We start from the raw sequence: 22,455 nt of genomic DNA on the forward strand, positions 1-22,455 counted from the left end.
TGTGCCCTGCCTGCTGCTGAAGTTCACCTATGGCCTGATGTCGCTTTAGAAAGCCAGAGGTGATGCAGGTCAGAACATGAGACTGTCCTGTTGGGGCTGCAGTTTTTTAACTTAGTGCTGGGATGAGTCCAGAGACTGCCCATGCATCCTTTCCTGGGCTAGAGGCCCTGGGGTTCTCCCTGGCACTGAATTTTACTGTGATGGGCTCAGAATGGGGCTTCAGGTCAAAGCCCTTCATTCTCATCACTCCCCTTCCTCAAGTGAGCTGTGTCTCTGTGCTGTACTGCTGGGAATCAGGGAAGGGCGAGGTGAGAAATGGGATTCTGCCACTCCTACCCTCTTCAATGTCTCTTTTCTTATTATTGTGATAAAACCAGGTCCTCTGATCTCTCACCTGGTTTTCTCAGCTCTTATGAAGGTACTTCTTTGCTCAGATAGTTGTTAGTTTCATATTTCTGTGAGGAGATAATTGCTGGAGGGTCCTATTTCACTATCTTGCTTCACTTCTCCCTCATTTAAACATTATTTATACTTCTGATTTTCCTAGAACTGACTATCCTGTTTCCATCTTTAAGGGTTTTTCTTTTCTTTCTTTCTTTCTTTTTTTTTTTTTTTTTTGACAGAGTTTTGGTCTTGTTGCCCAGGCTGGAGTGCAGTGGCGTGATCTTGGCTCACCACAACCTCCGCCTCCTGGATTCAAGCAATTCTCCTGCCTCAGCTTTCCTGAGTAGCTGGGATTACAGGCATGTGCCACCATGCCCAGCTAATTTAGTATTTTTAGTAGAGACAGGGTTTCTCCATGTTGGTCAGCCTGGTCTTGAACTCCCAACCTCAGATGATCCACCTGACTCGGCCTCCCAAAGTGCTGGGATTACAGGCATGAACCACCTTGCCTGGCCGGGTTTTTCATATTGAATATTTAGGCTTAAATGGATTAAAGTTTTGGAAGATGAATTCTCTTGGGGAAGGGAACAGGAACAACTCTGGTGTTCATATAAAAAAGAGAGGGAGAGGACAGCCCTGCCCACTCTTCCAACGGACTTGAGGTTGAGTTCACTTTCCCCTGAGCTCAGCTCACTCACTCAGACCTGCCGGAATATGGACACAGAGGAAGGAACCAAGGCTGTTCATCATTTAAAGGACAAGACATGCTGATATCTCAACTCCCCATAGTTTTCCTTCTGCCATTTCTCTCCTTACATAGGAGTTGAGTGATGTAGCTCTACTTGTGTAAACCATCACCTCCCACCATCTTTTCCATCAAAGCTTTTGTGCTCAGATTAATACACAGTGTGTGCTCCCAGAGTCTCCAAATAGAGTGAAGTGGTCCTTCTTGTGCTCACGTGGGATAGAGATTGACCAGAAGTTTCCAAACTCCCTGTGAGAAGCTGTGTCTATAAGATAGATGTGTTAGTACACCAAGGTCTTTCCACAGCCTCTCTGGGTCTCTGTTTTTTTGGATAGGTATTACATCTGATAAAAGGCGAGGAGTGAAAAAAGAGTGACAATGAATTTAAGAATAATTTTTTCTTCACTTTATGTTTTTATGGATCCAAGACATGCCCCAGCCAAGACAGCAGATCAGTTAGGGCATTCAAGATTTCAGTACTCCAGTGGGAGTTCCAGCAGGGGGCACCCAACAACCGCTATGAAGTGAGCTCTTAGCATCCTGTGCTGTGACCCAGTGGCCAGGAGGAGACTAAGAAACCTGCCTTTTCTGCCTGCATGGTGCACGTGCATTTTGGTGCATTTAGGAGGACTGTTGTTTGGTTTATGGTGCCCCCTGTTGGACCTCCTGCTGAACTGTTGAAATTCTCACAGCCCACATGTTCCTGCTCATCTGGCTGTGACATAGCTTGGAGACAAGGTGGAATCCAAAAGGAATCCATTTCAATCATGCCTGAATGAGAGCACCTGCTCCAACTCTCCTTAGAACAAAGGAGAAGAAAACCCAGAAGACACAAGCCACTTATTTCCACCATCAGATTCTTCTGCAGATCTTCACCCTTTTAGGACACAGATGAGTACAGTGCTATTAGAGATATGATCCAATGTGATAAATCACTAGGTTTGATCACACAACTTGAGCAGAACATGAATGTGGAAAGTCTTCTCACTTGTCCCTACTTGGGAACTGCTATATAGAAGTATGCCCAAGTATGTCCAAGGAATCAGTAAGTACCTGAGACAATGAAAAACAGCCAGGTGTGCCTTGGAACATGACAGAGGGAAAACATACATGTACTTTTCTCTCATTTAACATGTGCCAAAGAAAAATCAGAAAATAAGAAATGGTCATGACCCTTTCTAATTAATGCAGCAATCTGCATTCATATCATTGTACTTGTAAAATATATAAAACTAAATCCTGGGAATATATGTAAATATTTTGTGCATCTTCAATTTCCAAAAAATTACAGTTGAGGACATGATCTATGTTTCTTAAATAACCTTATGATTTATATTTTCCTCTACCTTTTGGAATATTCAGGGAATATTTGCTGTATTGTATTATTTTAAAGGAAATTTTGCACTCAAACTTCAGTATATTTTGTAACAGACTTTTATACATTAATATAAAGTTAGCTGCTGCAACACATAAACTCAAAAGTATCAACTATCTGAACATCATACGAAAGTTGTTATTGCTGCATATGCCACTGCAACACAGGCTTTCAAATAACATGTGACTCTGCTTTTCTGTTTTCCTCCAGAAAGAGATTCAAAGACCCAGATGTCTTCCATTGGTGGTTTTGTCATTGCCAACATGTGTCTTCAAATCTGGCTGTGGTTCTTGGTCTCATTCCACTCAGTTGTAAAGAGAAAAATGTACAAAGCCCCATGGAAGATGTTTTCACAGGCCAGCCCTGTTCCAAGTGAGTGTCACTTCCACCCACATTAACTTGGCCAGGACTCCTTCCTATGGCCACACCTTTGGACACAGAGGCTGGGAAGGGTGAATAATTGTGGTACCAGTGGGAAGATGAGATGAGTCTGGTGGATAAGAATAACAGTATTCTTAACACTGTGTGTAAAATTTCTATTTGTACAACCAACAGCCAGTTTTTTGCTTGCAGACATTTTATGCAAGAAAAATGTTACTCAAAATCAGATTCCACAAATAAGACCTAAAAAGTATACCTAAAGGAAGAGGGCAAGAATATCCATCAATCAGGCTTACAGCATTATTAACCCTTTGAAAGTGTTTTCCTGTTGAATCCCAAGAGCACGGATAAAAGTTGGAAAATAGGCAAGATTACTCTTCTCTAAAAATGTTAACTATTAGAAAGAAGGTACTTCATAGACTTAGAAATATTTAGGTGTGGATTCATACTAGTGCCAACACACATTCACCATGAGAGACACTCAGGCACCCAGGGTGGTCTATATTATTATTCACTCACCATGCCCAGAGACTGGCACGGAACTGACACCTTCCTGGACTTTCAGCACACTGTAACATTCTGTAGTTTATGTGAGATCATTGTGTGGACATACAGATTATATGGTCTAATTTCACATAAATACTTATAATATAGACAAGTGACTGGAAAGAAACTGCCAAAAAATAACAGCTGAAGTGAATTTTAATTGTTTAATTACCATGTGATCGAGCAAATGGGCAAAGAGATGCCTGCACTATAAATTGGCTTTTTTTCCCCTTTTGTGGGGAATGGGGTCTCGCTGTATTGCCAAGGCAGGTCTCAACTCCTGGACTCAAGCTATCTTCCTGCATCTGCCTCCCTAAGGGTTGGGATTACAGGTGTGAGCCACCATGCCCAGCTTGCACTATAAATTGGAACTCTCCATGTACTGGCTGCTGAAGCAATGACTACCTAATCAGATCTGAAAGAAGGTAGCAAACAAAATTATAAAAATGGTTATTTAAAATGTGAAATTTATGAATTTTTCTACATTCTTTTTTTATTGCAAAATTCAAGTTTGTCTCAAAGATAAATGAAATATTTTCTTATGTACAAATGTGAAAAGGACTGTTGATCTTTTCTGTGGCGACAGTGGTTGTTAGTAACATGCTACCAAACAGTTGGAAAATAAAAACACAAATCATTTCTTCAAAATAAAGTTGATGTTTTAACAAGAAGAAAAGTGGATTTCCAAAAGACATCATCTGCTATGAAGTATCAGATGTTTTTGAAAATAATTCTTTCTATCATGGAATTTGTTGACAAAAATAATTTGTGTCACCAATAAACTGCTCATATTTACTTATATTTACTACTTTTGAAAGTAGTAAACTGAAATTCTAATTTCTAACATCTAAGTGAATAATTTCACTAAGCATTGAATATATTTGAAAATAAAAATAGACAAAGTTTTCTTTTTAATTTAACAGAACAATAGTTTATCAAAGAAAAGAAAATTTTCTGGCCATAATTCAACAAAAAATGTTGCACAAATAGTGGTCATAATTATGCAATTGCAATCATATGAGAGGTGACACAGCAAACAACCTTTCTCTATTTTGATGTATGAACATTGTGAATATTTTATACCCAAGAAAATTAAGTATTGATTATTTTCATGCATAAAAATTTATAATAACTAGTGAGTCATTATCAGTCAACTAAATTTGAGACTAGGCAGTGATTCTAGTCATATATTTTAATGGAGGAAAATTATTTCAAACCTGGTGGCATGCTTAGTCCACATTAGAAAATGAGAAATGTGGGGTTTGCTTCCAAGATTGTTGAATAGGAACAGCTCCGGTCTACAGCTCCCAGCAAGATAGACACAGAAGACGGGAGATTTCTGCATTTCCAACTGAGGTACCTGGTTCATCTCACTGGGACTGGTTACACAGTGGGAGCAGCCCACGGAGGGCAAGTCAAAGCAAGGCGGGGTGTCACTTCACCTGGGAAGTGCAAGGGGTTGGGGGATTTCCCTTTCTTAGCCAAGGGAAGCCGTGAGTGACTGTACCTGGAGGAGTGGTACACTCCTGCCCAAATACTGTGCTTTCCCTGTGGTCTTCACAGCTGGCAGACCAGAAGATTCCCTCCCATGCCTGGCTCAGCAAGTCCCATGCCTATAGATCTTTGCTCTCTGCTAGTGCAGCAGTCTGAGATCAACCTGGGACACTAGAGCCTGGTGTGGGGGGGGGGCGTCTGCCATTGCCAAGGCTTGAGTAGGCAGTTCTATTCTCATAATGTAAACAAGGCAGCAGGGAAGCTCAAACTGGGCGGAGCCCACCACAGCTCAGCAAGGCCTACTGCCTCTCTAGATTCCACTTCTAGGGGCATGGCATATCTGAACAAAAGGCAGCAGACAACTTCTCCAGACTTAAACATCCCTGCCTGACAGCTCTGAAAAGAGGAGTGGTTCTCTCAGCACAGCGTTTGAGCTCCGATAACGGACAGACTGCCTCCTCAAGCGGGTCCGTGACCCCCGTGTAGCCTGACTGGGAGACACCTCCCAGTGGGGGCTGACAGACACCTCATACAGTTGGGTGCCCCTCTGGGACGAAGCTTCCAGAGGAAGCATCAGGCAGCCTCCGTTGGTGATACCCAGGCAAACAGGGTCTAGAGCGAACCTCCAGCAAACTCCAACAGACCTCTAGCTGAGGGGCCTGTCTGTTAGAAGGAACACTAACAAACAGAAAGGAATAGCATCAACATCAACAAAAAGGACATCCACAACCAAAACCCCATCCATAGGTCACTATCATCAAAGAGCAAAGGTAGATAAAACCGCAAAGATGGGGAGAAACCAGAGCAGAAAGACTGAAAATTCCAAAAACCAGGACACCTCTTCTCCTCCAAAGGAACACAACTCCTTGCCAGCAAGGGAACAAAACTGGACGGAGAAAGAGTTGACAGAAGTAGACAGAAGTTGACAGAAGTAGACAAGTTTACAGAAGTAGACTTCAGAAGGTCTGTAATAACAAACTCCTCCGAGTTAAAGGAGCATGTTCTAATCCATCAAAAGGAAGCTAAAAACCTTGAAAAAAGGTTAGACAAATGGCTAACTAGAATAACCAGTGTAAAGAAGAGCTTAAATGACCTGATGGAGCTGAAAACCACAGAAGAAACAAAATCCTTTACAGACAAGCCAATGCTGAGAGATTTTGTCACCACTAGGCCTACGTTACAAGAGCTCCTGAAGGAAGCACTAAACATGGAAAGTAACAACTGGTACCAGCCACTGCAAAAACATACCAAATTATAAAGACCATCAATGCTATGAAGAAACTGCATCAATTAATGGGTGAAATAACCAGCTAGCATCATGACAGGATCAAATTAACATATAACAATATTAATCTTAAATGTAAACAGGCTAAATGCCCCAATTAAAAGACACAGACTGGCAAATTGGATAAAGAGTCATGACCCATCAGTGTGCTGTATTGAGGAAACCCATCTCACATACAAAGACACACATAGGCTCAAAATAAAGGGATGGAGGAAGATCTACCAAGCAAATGGAAAGCAAAAAAAAAAAAAAAAAAAAAAAAAAAAGCAGGGCTTGCAATCCTAGTCTCTGATAAAACAGACTTTAAACCAACAAAGATCAAAAGAGACAAAGAAGGCCATTACATAACGGTAAAGGGATCAATTCAACGAGAAAACTAACTATCCTAAATATATATGCACCCAATACAGGAGCACCCAGATTCATAAAGCAAGTTCTTAGAGACCTACAAAGAGACTTAGACTTCCACACAATAATAGTTGGAGACTTTTAACACCCCACTGTCAATATTACACAGATCAATGAGACAGAAACTTAACAAGGATATCCAGGACTTGAACTCAGCTCCGGATCAAGCAGACCTAATGACATCCACAGAACTCTCCACCCCAAATCAACGGAATATACATTCTTCTCAGCAACACATTGCACTTATTCTAAAATTGACCACATAATTGGAAGTAAAACACTCCTCAGCAAATGTAAAAGAACAGAAATCACAACAAACTGTCTCTCAGACCAAAGGCAATCAAATTAGAACTCAGGATTAAGAAACTCACTCAAAACCACACAACTACATGGAAACTGAACAACCTGCTCCTGAATGACTACTGGGTAAATAACGAAATGAAGGCAGAAATAAAGATGTTCTTTGAAACCAATGAGAACAAAGACACAATGTACCAGAATCTCTGGGACATTTAAAGTAGTGTGTAGAGGGAAATTTATAGCACTAAATGCCCACAAGAGAAAGCAGGAAAGATCTAAAATCAACACCCTAACATCACAATTAAAAGAACCAGAGAAGCAAGAGCAAACAAATTAAAAGCTAGCAGAAGACAAGAAATAACTGAAATCAGACCAGAACTGAAGGAAATAGAGATATTAAAAAAAAAAAAAAAAAAAAAAAACCTTCAAAAAATCAATGAATCCAGGAGCCAGTTTTTTTGAAAAGATAAACAAAATAGATAGACTGCTAGCAAGACTAACAAAAAAGAAAAGAGAGAAGAATCAAATAGACACAATAAAAAATGATCAAGGGAATATCACCACCAATACCACAGAAATACAAACTATCACCAGAGAATAAATACCTCTGCACAAATACACTAGAAAATCTAGAAGAAATTGATAAATTCCTGGACACATACACCCTCCCCACTAAACCAGGAAGAAGTTGAATTTTCGAGTAGACCAATAACAGGTTCTGAAATTGAGGCAATAATTAATAGCCTACCAACCAAAAAAAGTCTAGGACCAGACGAATTCACAGCTGAATTCTATCAGAGGTACAAAGAGGAGCTGGCGCCATTCCTTCTGAAACTATTCCCATCAATAGAAAAAGAGGAAATCCTCCCTAAATCATTTTATGAGGCCAGCATCATCCTAATACCAAAGCCTGGCAGAGACAACAACAAAAAAAGAGAATTTTAGGCCAATATCCCTGAAGAATATCCATGGGAAAATCCTCAATAAAATACTGGCAAACCAAATCCAGTAGCACATCAAAAAGCTTATCCACCACGATCAAGTCAGTTTCATTCCTGGGATGCAAGGCTGGTTTAACATACATAAATCAATAAACATAATCCATCACATAAACAGATCCAACAACAAAAAACCACATGTTTATCTCAATAGATGCAGAAAAGGCCTTTGACAAAATTCAACAACCTTTCATGCTAAAAACTCTCAATAAACTAGGTATTGATGGATTGTATCTCAAAATAATAAGATGTATTTATGACAAACCCACAGCCAATATCATACTGAAAGGGCAAAAACTGGAAGCATTCCCTTTGACAACCAGCACAAGACAAAGATGCCCTCTCTCACCACTCCTATTCAACATAGCATTGGAAGTTCTGGCCAGGGCAATCAGGCAAGAGAAAGCAATAAAGTGTATTCAAATAGGAAGACAGGAAGTCAAATTGTCTCTGTTTGCAGATGAAATGATTGCATATTTAGAAAACCCCATCATCTCAGCCAAAATCTCCTTAAGCTGATAAACAACTTCAGCAAAGTCTCAGGATACAAAATCAATGTGCAAAAATCACAAGCATTCCTATACACCAATAACAGACAAACAGAGAGCCAAATTATGAGTGAACACATTGCTACAAAGAGAATAAAATACCTAGGAATCCAACTTACAAGGGATGTGAAGGACCTCTTCAAGGAGAACTACAAACCACTGCTCAAGGAAATAAGAGAGGGCAAAACAAATGGAAAAACATTCCATGCTCATGGATAGGAAGAAACAATATCATGAAAATGGCCATACTGCCCAAAGTAATTTATAGATTCAATGCTATCCCCATCAAGCCACCACTGACTTTCTTCAGAGAGTTGGAAAAAACTACTTTAAACTTCATATGGAACCAAAAAAGAGCCCACATAGCCAAGACAATCCTGGGCAAGAAGAACAAAGCTAGAGGCATCATGCTACCTGACCTCAAACTATACTACAAGACTACAGTAGCCAAAACAGCATGGTACTAGTACCAAAACAAGATATATAGACCAATACCAGACTGAATCCAGGAGCTGGTTTTTTGAAAAGATGAACAAAATAGACTGCTAGCAAGACTAACAGAAAAGAGAGAAGAATCAGATAGACACAATAAAAAATGATGAAGGGGATATCACCACCAATCCTACAGAAATACAAACTACCACCAGAGAATAAACACCTCTGCACAAATACAGAATGATTATAAATCATTCTACGATAGACACATGCACACATATATTTATATATCTATAGACCAAGGGAACAGAATGGAGGCCTCAGAAATAACACCACACATCTACCACCATCTGATCTTTGACAAACCTGACACACACAAACAATGGGGAAAAGATTCCCTATTTAATAAATGGTGTTGGGAAAACTGGCTAGCCATATGCAGAAAACTGAAACTGGACCCCTTCCTTACACCTTATACAAAAATCAACTCAAGATGGATCAAAGACTTAAATGTTTAAGACCTAGGACCATAAAAATCCTAGAAGAAAACCTGGGCAATACCATTCAGGACATACACATGGGCAAAGACTTCATGTATAAAACACCAAAATGAATGGCAACAAAAGCCAAAATTGACAAATGATATCTAATTAAACTAAAGAGTTTCTTCTGCACAGCAAAAGAAACTATCATCAGAGTTAACAGGCGAACTACAGAGTGGGAGAAAATGTTTGTGTTCTGTCCATCTGACAAAGGGTGAATATCTAGAATCTACAAAGAATTTAAACAAATTTACAAGACAAAAACAGCCCCATCAAAAAATGGGCAAAGGATATGAACAGACACTTCTCAAGATATTTATGCAGCCAACAGACATGAAAAAATGCTCATCATCACTGGTCATTAGAGAAATGCAAATCAAAACCACAATGAGATACCATCTCACACCAGTTAGAGTGGTGATCAGTAAAAAGTCAGGAAACAACAGATGCTGGAGAGGTTGTGGAAAAATAGGAACGCTTTTACATTGTTGGTGGGAGGGTAAATTAGTTCAACCATTGTGGAAGACAGTGTGGTGAATCCTCAAGGATCTAGAACTAGAAATACCATTTGACCCAGCAATCCCATTACTGGGCATATAACCAAAGGATTATCATTCTGTGATAAAGACACAGGCACATGTATGTTTATTGCGGCACTATTCACAATAGTAAAGACTTGGAACCAACCCAAATGCCCATCAATGATAGACTGGATTAAGAAAATGTGGCACATATACACCATGGAGTACTATGCAGCCATAAAAAAGGATGAGTTCACGTTCTTTGCAGGGACATGGATGAGCTGAAAACCATCATTCTCAGCAAACTATCACAAGATCAGAAAACCAAACACCAGATGTTCTCCCTCATAAATGGGAGTTGAACAATGAGAACACATGAACACAGGAAGGGGAACATCACACACTGGGGCCTGTGGGGGTGGGAGGCTAGGGGAGGGATAACATTAGGAGAAATACCTAATGTAGGTGATGGGTTGATGGGTGTAGCAAACCACCATGGCACACGTATTCCTATGTAACAAAACTGCACATTCTGTACATGTAACCCAGAACTTAAAGTATAATAATAAAAAAAAGAAAATGAGAAATGTAAGCACCACTCTTCAGAGCATGATGAAAAAATATGACTCCTTAAAGCACATAAAACTCAGCAATTACAGACCACCACACTGTTTCTCCACCACGCTGTAAACACAGTGGCCAAAAAACATAGCATTTTACCATACTTTTGTCAATGACTTTTCTTTTGGGCAGCCTCATATATACCCTCCACCTACAAGATAAGTTGAAAGATACAAGATAAGTCTCCCTTACTACAAAATGTCTCCCTTATATATGTATATTTTAACTTTTATTTTAAGTCAGGATGCATGTACAGGTTTTTTATATAGGTAAATTGCATGTCACGGGGATTTGGTATAAGTATTTTATTGTCCCCCCAGGTAATAAGCATGGTAGCCAGCAGGTAGTTTTTTGTTTCTCCCCCTTCTTCCACCCTCCTCCCCCAAGTAGGCCCCAGTGTCTGTTGTTCCGTTCTTTCTGTCTATGTGTACTCAATGTTTAGTTCCTGCTTATAAGTGAGAACATGTGGGATTTGTTTTTCTGTTCTTGTATTAGTTTGCATAGGATTTTCAACAGGATTTTCTTTCTAAAGTATTTAAGCCATATAACATAATAAGACAAAAATTAAAAAGCAAAAATTAACAAGAAAATTTTTTTTAATTAGCCAGGCATGGTGGTTTGCCTGTGGTCTCAGCTACTCTGGAGGCTGAGATGGGAAGATCATGTGAGTCCTGGAGGTTGAGGCTGCAGTGAGCCCATATTGCACCACTGCACTCCAGCCTGGGCAACAGAGAAAGACTGTCTCAAAAAAATAAAAAAAGAGACAGGAATTTATGACTCCACTTTATTTTCTTGCTTGATGGATTATCAGATATTGCTGCATCATTTCTTAAATAAAAGATCCTCTTCTCACTGAAGTTAAATCTATAATTTCTTATAGAGTCTGTTCCCTCCACATACTGGAATCTATCTTCTGGATCTGAGTTTTCTTGTATTTTGAGCTTACAATTAGTCATATGATTAAATATTATATCCAGTCTCTAGTCTATCATTAATGACCCATTTTGATTCTGTGATTTATTTCCAACTTTTCTCTTTTCCATGAATGTGCCCAACGTGAATTTCAGCTTATAAATATTTTAAAATATTCCATCTTTTTTATGTTGTCTTTTTTGTTGTATTTTAACTATAGTTTTAGTTTTTGCTCTTTTGTTGTTGTTCGTTATGTATTTGATTGCTATTTTCCAAATATTTGAGTTGAATGCTGGACTATTATTTCAAATACTCCCCTTTCCCTAGCAAATATATATTCACTGTGTGTGTCTCTCTAGGAAAATCTTTTGTGAGAATATGACAAATTTGAAATGTGTACATTGTGATTTTTCAGATGTAAATGTTTCTGAGTTTCCAATAGCACTATCTCTTCATTAACAAAATTTATTAATTGTATTTTTTTCTAGTTTATTAGTTTTTTGTGTGGTAAAATATACATAACAAAATTTACCATCTTACACTTTTTTAAGTGTACAATTCAGTGGTATTAAATGCATTCATAATGTTGTGTAACCATTACAACCATTCATCTTCATAATCTTTCATCTTGTAAAACTGAATATCTGTACCCATTGAACAAGAACTTCCCATTCCCCTTCCTATGGCCCCTGACAACCACCATGGAAGCTTCCTGTCTCTATAACTGTCCTACTCTAAAGACCTCCTCAGATAAGTGAAATTATACAGAAGTTGTCTTTTTTGTGTGTCTAGCCGATTTCATTGGCATAATGCTCTCAAGGTTCATTCATCTTGTCAGTATTTTCTTCCTTTACAAGGCTGAATACTTCATTGTATAGGATATATCATACTGTGATTATCCATTCTCCTCTTCCTGGACACTTGGGTTGCTTCCAGATTTTAGCTAGTGTGAATAATGCTGCTATAAACATGAAGTAATCAATTGGCTGGCTTTTAAACAGTTTTTTAAACATGAGGTAATTAATTGACTTTTAAAACAATTCTTGATGTAACTTCTCACTCCATTGGATTAAGGCCAGAAAACATAGAATTTAACATCTTTTGTATTGTTTCATGTATCTCATTTCCCATTTATTGGTTGTACTTTGCTTTTTATAATATAATTTGAGATTGTTTGAGTTTTTGTTGTGTGCAGAGATCTCTATATAAAAAAAAAATTGGTGACTTTATTTATTTTTTAATTTTATGTATTTATTTATTTTGAGACAGTCTTGCTCGGTTGCCCAGGTTGGAGTGCAGTGCGATCTCAGCTCACTGCAAGCTCCGCCTCTTTGGTTCACACCATTCTCCTGCCGCAGCCTCCCGAGTAGCTGGGACTACAGGTGCCTGCCACCATGCCCGGCTAATTTTTTTGTATTTTGAGTAGAGACAGGGTTTCACCGTGTTAGCCAGGATGGTCTCAACCTCCTGACCTTGTGATCTGCCCACCTCGGCCTCCCCAAGTGCTGGGATTACAGGCATGAGTTACTGCACCCAGGCAAAAATTGGTGACTTTTTAAATAATAGAGGCAATCCAGGGAAGCTTTATAAGTTATAAATATTTTATAGCTAAGAGCACAATAACAGATTTTGTCTAAAATAATGTACATGTCTTATACATGTCTTTATAAAATGCTGTGTCAAAACAGAGGATCCCAAACCTCCACCCTTCAAATTAACTTTTCTACACTCTCTACACTCACAGAGAAGGCAGACATATTCTTCTCATATCTAAATGTATACAGAACCGAACCTCTCTCCAAATACTAAAACACACATCAGATAAATGCAAGTAGATATACACAAACACACCTACTTGTCAATTTATTGAATTCATCTGTGTATAGGAGGCGGTTCCATCTGTGTCTGGATGATTAATTCTTTGAAAAGACATTCTAGAAGCACCACTGGGAGACCTGTGACTCTGTATTTAGACACAGGTCACTATACTACTCATGTGCTGTGTCAGAAACAGCCATTGAAGAGGCGGGTATTTGGAGTCATCTATGTCTGTGGTCCTTATTGGTGAATCAGTTAAAAACTCAGAGGGATGTGAGAACTTTTGTCATAGTGAATATAAGTTTAAAGCTCTAAGTGTGAATTAAACAGAGTAGGAAAAATGAGGAATGGTGTTGGCTGATGTTTGGGAATCTAATTATTGTGCCAGTTTCTTCTACGGCTGGAGAACCTGAGTGTGGGGAGTAATTACATGAGTGACTGGAAGGAGGAGAGGAGGTCATTATAATGAGGAGGGGTCCCTGCCCACTGTTCAGGGGGCATGTTCAGGTGAAGCCTGGCTCTGGTGGGTCTCCTCAAGATGAGCATGTTTAAGAATTTGAGTTTTGGAGACAAGCTAAGCGAAGTTTGATTTCAGGCCCAATTTTTTCTAGCCATATTAATGTGTCATATCACTAAAGCTTTTGGAATCTCAAATCACACCATTTAATAAATGGAAAAAAAAACATAAAGGGAGGGTTACTTTTAAGATCAAATAGGTGAATATACATAGCCACAAACTCAGAGTCATATACACAACCTTTATTTGGTTTTAATTTCTAGACTTCAAGTTCAAAGGGATGAGTTACTTCTATTTCTCCTATAATAAATTAGCGTGTGCCCATCAATACATTTAATTATTAACAATGTTTCAGGTGGACTGTAGAGATTAAAATGACTTCACATATATAAATCATGAAGTCCTGTAATGCTGAATAAAGGGCAATATTTTCCAGCTGCTATTTTACTAAAATATTGAGTGGAACAACTCATTTTGTCCTCAACCCCTTCCATCTACACTGAGTCTTTGGGCCTCATGGGAATGGTAGGACATGATGAGGCCTGTGTGTAGGTGAGCTCTGTCAATGTCTGTATGCACTCAGAGGGCATAACGTCACTATGGACTCTGAGAGTGTGGTCTCTGTGGGTTTTTGGGTAGTGTGTGTGTGCGGTCAAAGTGGCAGTGTGCATTATAAGATTTAGTTTGAGGTTAGAATACTCATGCAGATTTGCAAACTATAAGTATAAAAGTGGAGTGTATGTTGTCAGTGTTTTGTGTATTCACAGAATGTTTGTCATTGTGGGAAATATGTGAAAATCAAGTGTATTTTTAGAGCCTAGCATGGGCAATGCCATTGTCTGCCTGTTACTAGTTGAACATTCAACTGTCTAGAAGAAACATTGAGTCCAGAATGGCACAGGCCCCACATAGGCACACAAGCTCCACTCAGCCATTTTCTTCCAATCACATAAACATGAATGGGGGTGAGGGACCTTTTCATACTTGAGGAATTCCTATAGCACGAAATATGGAAAGAAAGCTCAGGCACTGAAGGCAGGGATCAAAGGAACAGAAAAGAAATGCAGAGAGCATGAGATATTTTTTAAAATCTAGTAATATCTTCAAAATGTGTAGTGAATACAAGTCATCCATTATGAATATATATAAATGTATGTGTGTATAAATGTGTATTTATATACATGTATTGTTACTTGTATATATATGCATATGGATATGAGAATGTGAGTATATATATGTGTATTTGCTGTCAGAAATAAACAAGGCTGGACACTAGTATTAACTGAAAATAACCCCACAATTTATAAATTTAGAAAAGGAGAAGGAGATTTTATTTCTTATAAGGTACAGCCTGCAGCCGGGCACGGTGGCTCACGCCTGTAATCCCAGCACTTTGGGAGGACAAGGCGGGCGGATCACAAGCTCAGGAGATTGAGACCATCCTGGCCAACATGGTGAAACCCTGTCTCTACTAAAAATACAAAAATTAGCTAGGCGTGGTAGCACATGCCTGTAATCCCAGCTACTTGGGAGGCTGAGGCAGGAGAATCACTTGAACCAGGGAGTTGGAGGTTGCAATGAGCTGAGATCATGTCACAGCCTTCTAGCCTGGTGACACCGCGAGACTCCCTCTCAAAATAAATAAATAAAATAATAAATAAATAAATTAATTAATTAAATAAAGTACAGCCTGCAAGGTGGCCATCCTGCAGGCTGGGAAGCACGCCTCTCACCAGGCATGCCTCTCACCAGAGAAAGACATTTTGAAGGAGAAGTGGTTAGGGCAGAAGCTTTATGCTGAACAAGTTGGCTAAATGTACATATTCAACAGATTACAGGAAGAGCTATGAATATTCATAAAGATGGTCCTGACACGTGTATTGAACGACATGGGTGTCAACTATGACTCACATTCACCTTGGGATAGAGACTTAGCATTTAAATCTATTAAAATTAGGCATTATATGTCAAAAGGTCTCTTCAGAACATGAAGGCATGCATGCATCTCTGTAAATGGACTAGAAGCAGTCCACTGTGAGTGGTCTTAACTGGAAAATGTTACTGAAGTAATTCTCTTGCCCAACGAAAGCTGTAGTCATGGCTAGTGGAACAGGGAGTCAGATGGTCAGTGACTGGTGAGCTGGGTGAGTTGTAATGATTTTAATCTTGCTTATTTCAGGGCTCTGCTTGTTTAGCTGCTAGAGAAAAAGAAAAACCTTGTGGCCATTATAATGTAGTTTATTCTTTAAGTGTAAGAGTGCATGAGTTAACCCTTGCCTGGTAAGTCTTTAGGCTCTATTTATAATTTGGTATCCTCTAGTCAAAAAGAGTCTGCTCTGCTGGTGTTATGATCTCTGTGTTAACATTCATGCTGGTCGGATGTGTCTAAACTTTAAAAGGGAAGGAGTATAATGAGGCATGTCTGATCTCCCAGCCTATCATGACTGGAAACTCAGTTTTAAGGCTTTTCTGGGATCCCCTTTAGCACAAGAGGGTCTATTCAGTCAGCATGGGGGGTGGGGCTTGGAAGTTTTAGTTGACACCTTCCACCATGATAACATTCAACCTGTACTCATTGCCTAAAGATGGTATATAATTGGTAACTAAATATACTAATTGTGGTTACCATGGCTTAGTTTTGTGAGAGTGAAGACCTTGACAGCTTTCCTCAGCTTTCCACTAAGATGTGTTTTTGGTGAACTTGAGATGGGAAAGGGACAGTAATCTAAAGGTTCACCAATATTGTCCAAGAGAATCTCTTCTTAGTCAGAAATCTTTCCCTACAGCACTCTTGTAGCACAAAAAAGTCTGCATAATTTATTAATTTTGATTTTAATAATATTTATGCATTATTATATTAGAATATGCATATTGAATATAAATTTATCTATTAGCATGATTTAAGTCAATCACAAAAGAAATCTATTACCTTCTTTTATTTTCCAATGAGTACATATGTAGGCCAAAACATGCTACTTATGACTGCTGGGAATATAAAACTAGAAAAAAAATGTTGCTAGTGAGTCCTAAAAGACTTTTAGATAAACTTCCCATATTTTTAAAGTTTAATACAATAAGTATATAGAGAAAAAAATCAAGTGTTCACTTATAAGATTAATATATACATAAATATTTACAAAGCATTGTTGTGTGAAATGTAGTTTGATAATGTTTCAATTTTAATAAAAGATCCTCATGTTTTATTAAGTACAGCATCTCAAGTACTGTATCTCTTTCACTGCTAATGAAAGAGAATCCAAACTTCCTTTGAGGGGAAAGTAAGCTTCACATTTCTTGATGTGTTCCAGAAAGTTAAATATTCTTTAGATTTGGAAAAACTGATCATGAAAGAGCTGACTGCTGTGTTCAGCACATGAAGGTGGAGGAACCCCAGCCCAGGGAACGCTCCCCTAGATCTACTGGCCTCAATGACCCTCAGATGCAGTTGAGGTGATTGAATGCAGCCTGGCAGCTTGGAAGGCCTGAGTGGAGGGAAAGGAACAGCACAGCTTTAAGGCCCCAGGCCCACTCTTAGGGAAGGAACCACCATGGTTCAGCTCTTGGCCTCCTGTCAGGTTTGAAAAACTGCCTTATAATGGGATAATTCTCATGACCTCTTCTAGGGACTCCAGAATTTTTAGCATCTCTTTCATTGGCTCTTCTTTTCTTCTTCTTCTTCTTTTTTTTTTTTTTTTTTTTTTTGAGATGGAGTCTTGCTCTGTCGCCCAGGCTGGAGTGCAGTGACCTCCCGAGTAGCTGGGACTACAGGCACCGGCCACCACACCTGGCTAATTTTTTAGTAGAGATGCGGTTTCACTGTGTTAGCCAGGATGATCTCAATCTCCTGACCTCATGATCCGCCCTCCTTGGCCTCCCAAAGTGCTGGGGTGACAGGTATGAGCTACCGCGCCTGGCCTCGGTTGTTATTTTCAGGTCTTTTTATCTTTCTGATGTACGCATTTGATACTGTAAAGTTTCCTCCTAGCACCACTTTCATTGTATCCCAGAGGTTTTGATATGTTGTGTCTTCATTTTCATTTGTTTCAAAAATTTTTTCATCTCTGAATTAATGTGTTTACCCAAAGATCATTCAAGAGCAAGGTGTTTATTTTCCATGTATTTATGTAGTTTTGAGCATGTCTCTTCATATTGACTTCTAATTTTATTCTACTGTGGTCCAAGACAATAGTTGATATAATTTTGATTTTTTTGAATTTATTGGGACTTGCTCTGTGGCCAAGTACGTGGAGGGTTTTTGATAATGTTCCATGTACATACGATAAAAATGTATTCAGCAGTTGCTCGATAGAAAGTTCTAAAATGTGTATTTGGTTCAATTGTTGTATGGTCCATTTGCTCTCTGAGTATCTTATATATGGAGCTCCATATTTCTTGATAGACTATGAACATTTCCCTCAAATATGTTTTCCAAACTTTTAACTTTTTCTTCTTCCTGTGGAATACCTGAATTTGTAGGTTTGGTCACTTTATATAATCCCATATTTCTCAAAGGCTTAGTTCTTTTTTTTTTTTTTTTTTTTTTTTTGAGACGGAGTCTCACTCTGTCCCCCAGGCTGGAGTGTAGTGGCGCAATATCGGCTCACTGCAAGCTCCGCCTCCTGGGTTCACGCCATTCTCCTGACTCAGCCTCCCAAGCAGCTGGAAATTACAGGCACACGCTACCACACCCGGCTAATTTTTTGTATTTTTAGTAGAGATGGGGTTTCACCGTGTTAGCCAGGATGGTCTCGGTCTCCTGACCTCGTGATCCGCCTGCCTCGGCCTCCCAAAGTACTGGAATTACAGGCGTGAGCCACTGCGCCCGGCAGTTCATTTTTTAAAATGTATTTTTCTTTATTTTTGTCTGAGTGAATTTGAAAAACCAGTCTTCAGCTGGGCGTGGTGGTTCATGCCTGTAATCCCAGCACTTTGGGAGGCCTGAGGCAGGTGGATAACGTGAGTCAGGAGTTCAAGACCAGCCTGGTCAACATGGTGAAACCCCGTCTCTACTAAAAATACAAAAATTAGCCAGGTGCGGTGGTGCGCTTCTGTAGTCCCAGCTACTTGGGAGGTTGGGGTAGGAGAATCACTTGAACCTGGGAGGCGGAGGTTGCAGTAAGCCGAGATCACACCACTGCACTCCAGCCTGGGCGACAGAGTGAGACTCCATCTCAAAAAAAAAAAAAAAGAATAAAAAAAAAATACATAAAATGAAAAAGCTTATGGCTGGAGATGGCCACTTTGGACATGGGAAGAAGGGTCCTGTTGAGCTGGGCATCTGCTAAATGTCAGGCATCAGAAATGATCTAATTAATCCTCCCAGCAAACACCTCTTGCTGCACCTGCCCTGCTCTGTGGCATCAGAAAGGACGGGAGGGGGATGCCGTGTGGATCCATAAACAGTAGCGATGGCATTTGCCCTGCTCTCGGCCTGTCCTGGAGAGACAGTAGGCCTGCTCTTCTCAGGGAGCTGACTAGTTCCTTTCCTTTGCAGTGACTTTCCTGTGATAACATTGTTTCCATGAGATCAGGCCTCAGCGCCAAGGTCCCGAGGGCATGGCCTATGTGCCTAATGATGGAGGTTGCCCAGCACCCTGTTGTCCCTGCTTAGCCTGGCATCTCCTGCTCTCATCTGCTGTCCTGCCAGTTAGCGGCTGCTGCCTAACAAGCCATCCCCAAATGCAAGTCAGGGGTTTGGCTGGGGTCAGCTGTGCCCAGCTGGCTCTGCTCCATGTGCCTCTCATCCTCCTCCTGGGACCAGTGGGCTGGCCAGATGTGTCTATCTCATGATGATACAGGAGTGCAGAAGACAGGAGCACGTAGGCCTCTTGCCGCCTAGGCTGGGAATTTGCATTTCATCACCGCCGCTGCATTTCATTCAAGTCACAGTGCCACTGGATTCAGAGATTGAAAGGAGTGGGAACAAATTTATAACCATGGTGAGTTAGTGGCCACTTTTAATCTAGCGTAATGTCTCTCATGAGAGAGAAGTGCAGATATACATGGAGGCGGTGCAGATACAGAGGAGCAGACGAGCCCAGCCACAGAGGTGAGTGGCCATGCCTGCCACCCTGATGTCTGGCCACCCACAGGCTTTCCCTACATCCAGTGATGCATTTGAAACTTCCCACCAAACCTGGAACCTTGCCCACCTCCGATGCAATAGATTCCCCTTCAGGTCATTTTTACTCCCTTCACAGGTTGAGAGATTGAGTATCAAATTTGAAATAACTCGCTGACAGTCACGCAGCGAGTACATGGCTGAGCTGGGATTTGAGCACAGTCTGGGAGTTCCAATGTTTGTCCCCTCTGCAACAGCAAAACGACCCAGATGGCGTCCACAGGGCTGTTGCTCCTTGGGGATGAACTGTCTTCCATGGGACAAGGTTAGCCACTTCCTGCGTGTGACCACCAGCCAAGCCCCCTTCCCAGAGGGCACTGGGCAGAACCTCAGAGCATCATCTTGGCTCCAGGGATAGAGCCCCAGGCTGTGAGCACTGGGGGCTGTGTGAGGACCTGTTGGCATCACTTGTGCCATGGTGCAGCTTTCAGTGGCTCAGTGACTGTTGCTGTGCACTCTTCTGCCCTGTATCTCTCCAGGGGTCCGGGGCTAAGGTCTGTTCTGCTCAGTCCTCTGACACCTGCATGGGCTGGCGAGACAGGAGTGGGATTTGCTGTGGATTGCGAACAGGAAGTACAGAGCCACATGGGCAGGGGAGGGACCCGGTGGTGGACCTGTCTGAGGGCAGGGAGTAGAGGACACAATGTGACTAAGTTGTCCAGCTGCACATAGTGGAAGGGCTGAGCTGTCCCCTGCTCATTTCAGACATCTGAACAGTGTCCTGGAGCCAATTCCTAGATACTGAGAGACAACGGTATATGTAACCTAATATTTTTAAAAATTGAGATGAAACTTATGTAATAAAATTAACCATTTTAGAGGAGTAGTTCAGTAACATTTAGTGGTTCACACTGCTGTGCAGTCACAGCCCTACCTCTATCAAATTTCAAAACATTTTTATCTGCTCCTCATTCTCCCTCTCCCCAGCTCCTGGCAACCTGCAATCTCAGTTATATCCAGTGGTTTTGCCTATTCTGCGTATTTCATGTAAATGAACTCGTAGGATACGTGATTATTTGTTTCCAGCTTCTTTCACCTAGCATGATGTTTTCAAGGTTAACCTGTGTGGTAGCATGGGCTGGTGCGTTATTCCTTTCTATGGTGGAATAATTAATATTCCATTAGGTATATGCTACAGCTTGTTCACCTGTTCATCCATTGATGAATATCTGGGCCATTTCTACTATTTTGACTGTTGTGAATGACACAGTGTTTTTTACCCAATGGTTCTAGCATCCACTAATGATTCTTGCCTGAATCTAGTTATTACTATGATGATTATAAAATGAAGATCTTGTATTTTTGTCTTTCTATGACATTTATTAGATGGAATTCTCTTGTGAAGAAGGCTTTAAGGATGCGTGTTTGTGGCTGGGTGCAGTGGCTCACACCTGTAATCCCAGCACTTTGGGAGGCTGAGGCAGGCAGATCACCTGAGGTCGGGAGTTCAAGACCAGCCTGACCAACAGGGAGAAACCCCATCTCTACTAAAAATACGAAATTAACGAGGCGTAGTGGCGCATGCTTGTAATCCCAGCTACTTGGGAGGCTGAGGCAGGAGAATCACTTGAACCTGGGAGATGGAGGTTTTGGTAAACTGAGATGGCGCCATTGTACTCCAGCCTGGGCAATAAGAGTGAAACTCCATCTCAGGAAAAAAAAAATGTGTGTTTGTATGTATAATATTAATTTCTTTTTAAAAACATTTTATGGGTACATAATAGATGTATATCTTTATCAATATTGACTTAGGGATTCTTTTAAAATTTATTATAAATAATTTATTCTTGACTGGGCATGGTGACTCACACCTGTAATCTTAGCACTTTGGGAGGCTGAGGTGGGAGGATCGCTTGAGCCCAAGGGTCTGAGAATGACCTGGGTAACACAGGGGAGACCCTATCTCTACAAAAAATTTCAAAAGCAGCCAGGTATGGTGGTGCACGCCTATGGTCCCAGCTACTTGGTGGGCTGAGGTGGAAGGATCACGAGCCCAGGAGGTTGAGGCTGCAGTGAGCTGTGATCACACCACTGCACTCTGCATCCTGGTCAACAGAGTAAGACCCTGTCTCAAAAAAAAAAAAAATCTTTATTATTCATTTTTATACTCAAATTGTGCAAATATTGCCAGTGACACCTGTCCGTGTTCACACGTCCTGTCAGTGTTGTGAGTCAGTGGCGCTCCTGGGTAGTTGGGGGTGTAAGGGTTGTTTACCACTGCGCACATCATTGCTGTGATTAACATTTCAGGTTTCTGAGGTCTGTTTTTTCGGTAATGCCCTCTCCTCTTTCTTTTTCCTGTATGTCACCCTCCCTTTTTCTTTTTGCTTCCAAATTTGCTGTGGCCTTGGAACCTGGATTCTCAAACCTAAAATGATGTCCAGTTTAAGGGTGACTAGGTGTTGCCGGCCTGCAGTGGGGGCAGGAGCTGGGCTCGGGGTGCCCGTCAGGATTGGGAAGAGGACATCGGGTAACATCCCTGTAGCTTACAGGGTTTTGGCAGC

General features: G+C 40.6%; 1 long non-coding RNA gene across 3 annotated transcripts in view; it reads left to right on the forward strand.

Annotated features, from left to right (window-relative positions):
* The window catches only part of LOC139359446 (uncharacterized), a 53,758-nt gene that overhangs the window by 18,430 nt on the left and 12,873 nt on the right, over positions 1-22,455 (forward strand). Inside the window, exon 1 of one of the 3 annotated variants that reach the window (XR_011615411.1) lies at positions 2,736-2,876. The exons of the other annotated variants lie outside the window; for them this stretch is intronic. This is a non-coding gene — a long non-coding RNA (uncharacterized lncRNA). Of the gene's footprint in view, positions 1-2,735; positions 2,877-22,455 lie in introns of those variants that run through there. 3 annotated transcript variants of the gene reach the window in all.

The sequence above is a fragment of the Macaca nemestrina genome, chromosome 17 (assembly GCF_043159975.1).
Source record: "Macaca nemestrina isolate mMacNem1 chromosome 17, mMacNem.hap1, whole genome shotgun sequence".
Classification (NCBI taxonomy): Eukaryota; Metazoa; Chordata; class Mammalia; order Primates; family Cercopithecidae; genus Macaca; species Macaca nemestrina.